Source organism: Carlito syrichta, unplaced genomic scaffold (assembly GCF_000164805.1).
Source record: "Carlito syrichta isolate Samal-C Ts95f unplaced genomic scaffold, Tarsius_syrichta-2.0.1 Scaffold310464, whole genome shotgun sequence".
NCBI classification, from domain to species: domain Eukaryota; kingdom Metazoa; phylum Chordata; class Mammalia; order Primates; family Tarsiidae; genus Carlito; species Carlito syrichta.
Window position 1 is genome coordinate 1 of NW_007254560.1, and position 2,970 is coordinate 2,970.

The 2,970-nt window shown below is 40.5% G+C and overlaps 1 pseudogene; it reads right to left on the minus strand.

The window, feature by feature from the left end:
• Nucleotides 1–1,033: 1,033 nt before the first annotated feature.
• On the minus strand, nt 1,034–2,970 carry LOC103270847 (annotated as a pseudogene).

Here is a 2,970-nt window from a genome sequence, read left to right on the forward strand (position 1 = left end):
TTCAGGGAGGCCCAAGCCCCGCCGCCACGGGGGGGGTACCTGGCCGACCCTGTTCCCACCCCCACCGGCTTCCAGGCTCCATAGCCACCACCCAGCCAGGAGACGGTGTCTGCCCGGGTCCCCCAGTCAAATCAGGTTCCGCCGCCCCATTTTCAGATGGGCCTGCAGCCAGGAACAACCTCCTGCCCCCCACCGTTCACCTCTCCACAGTGCACCCACCACTGCGCCCCTCTTTCCAAACCTTGAAACCAGCCAAAATGTGAAAAGTATTTTTGTACCTGTGTCATGAAATGTCATGAAATATTTATGCATCCAAGAGGATTTTTCATGTGTGTTCCATTAATTATTAAAGAGACCTTGTTCTCCCTGTCAGGTAGGTTTAATGTTTAGTTTGAGGCATGAAGAAGAAAAGGGTTTCCGTTCTTCAGCATTGAGCTCTGGTGTCAGGTTTTGGTTTTAGAAAAATGAAGGCAACATTGTGCAATGTTGTTTTGTTTTTGCAAGCGTTATCAGCACTTTCTCTTCAGCCACAGCTGTGACCGTTTTGCCACTCTAGACTTGGGAGACTTGGTGGCTGTTGTCGTTGCTGATCCTGTGAGAATGTGAAACTGGTTAATATATGAAATGCAGAACAAAACAGAATCAAAGTGAAAAAAAAGTCAGTTGTTGAATTGCACAATGGTATTTATAAATTTTGAATTTATTTTTGTGAAAAGTTATCAGTGGTCTTTAATTCACTGAACATTTCAAATCTCTGTATAACCCTTAGAAGTTCAGTGTCTAACTTTCAAGAATAGTATTTGCTCTTCAGACAATCAATCCGGCCCCAGGCAAACTATATGGTTTATGCAAAAGCTACTTTTGTAATACAGCGAGTATGACAGAACACAGTATGGCGATGCTTATTAAATAGGTTTCTGTGACCAAAGCTTAATCATTGGGATCACTGGAGGTACTCCTAGGCTGACTCCCCAGAATGATACTCTGTTCAGCTGAAACTAAGAAAGAAGACGACTTCAGCAAATGTACTCACTACTTTCTGAGTTGCTCAGTGATCCAGGTTTCAGGGACCTATCCATCACAGGTGGCTTAGCTGGCCTTACAGTTGTGTTACAGTCTGAAGGCTGTGTGGATGAGATAGGTGAGGTGGGGAACACATCTAAGGAGGGCTTTTCCAAGTCAGGCACCAGTGGGCCACTTAGGCCAGGGTCCACCTTCCTAAACTCCTGTACAATTTTCAGTCGCTCTTTTCCTAGCTCCTGGTTCCGAATCATCTCCTCAAAGGCATGGAACTATTCCTGTTCCAACTGTTGCTGCTTCTGTTGTGCTACCCTCTGTTTTTCCTTTTCTAGTTCTTGCTTGATGGTCATGTCCGGGAAAATGCCTCTGCTTCCTTCTTCTACAAAGAAAGAAAAGGATTTAGAGTAACAGTTCACATCTTAGATGACTTCACACCCCAGGAAAACAAGGTTTTTGGCAGGGAGATTTTCAAAATGTACTTCTGTTCTGGCCTGATTTCCCAACACAGAATTCATGCTTCCTTCAGTATCTCTATACCCATAGAAGAGAGTCACCATTCCTTTCTATCTGGCCACCATATATCTATCTTCATGGACAGTTGAGGTCCCAATTCTCTCAGTACCCTCCCCAATGACTCTACTTAATGCATTTTCTTTACCAAAATCTTGATGTAACTTTTTGTCTGTACTCCATAATCTGTATTATATAGTTTTATTTTCTAACTGTACCATGTATATATTCTCTGTCCCAAGTAAGGCATAAAATAGAATCAAATTCAAGCTTATACATGGTATGTTGTGGGTATCCATTGAATTTTAACCCAAAATGAAGTCTCCAAAATTGTTCTTGTGATAAGTTCGATAGTGAGTGACATTTTAAACAAGAAATATTAAGTAATAACCTTGTTCATTCAAGTTTTCACTCACTGAGAGCTTTAGAAATATACACCTCATTGCTGTTCACCCCTTTGCTATCTTTCAACATCAGAGTACAGACTGGAGCCCAGCAACCAGCTATACAATAACATGTGATGTCTACAGTATGTATTCACATCTGGCCTTTGGTACTTGCACTGTGAGTTTCCCCACATGCTTTATCTTACTCTTATTGACAAGAATTATGTGAAAATAGCTTGAAAAAGCAATTATTATAAACAGCTTCAGGTATACCCAAATGTGAATCAAACCCCTACATTCTCTGATCTAAAAACCTATGTTTTGGTGAAAATTTTCACTGTTCCTAATGTTCTCACTCTAGATATAGCAGATAGGGAAAATATTTTCTGTCTCTCAAGTCACCTTCTTGGACAAGTAGGCTAAATCCATGTTAGAATACTCAGACTACCCACTGTTGTTCTACTTTATTGAGTTTCTGGGCTTTGCCCCGCCCCCAAGTGAAACAACACACACACAAAAATCACAGGATTGGTTGAAATATCATTTTACAATCCCAGGACTACAGCCTAAGAAACAATAATAATTTCCTTTTTTTTCTTTGCTGTTATATGTAACTAACCTTTTCTTCATTAAATTCTCTGTGCTTTTGGTATATCATTTTAACAGTTCTGCCTTCAGCTCTTCTGCTTTGGGAAATGCAATCTCCTTTAATTTCTGAGATACAAAACAGAAAGCAGAATTAGAATAATGTCAAAAACGTAGGTAGAGAATTAAAAAGAAGACTTAAGTCAAGTCAGTGATGGCAAAAATGTTTCCCAAAATGATTCAAGATCACCCTCCTACTGTACCATACCTGCTGCTTTATAACTCTTCTAGTGAAATGGCCTTACAGCTCATGGCAGTATTTGATGCTCAGATACTCAGAGGCTACTATTTTTATCTTGAAGTAAGTTTGTTCTGCTTTGAAGCTTTTAGATGGGCAACAATGAAAGTGAAGACCCACCTTTACTGTGTCTTTTTTTTCAGGAATGGCAGCAGATTTGTAATCCCGATG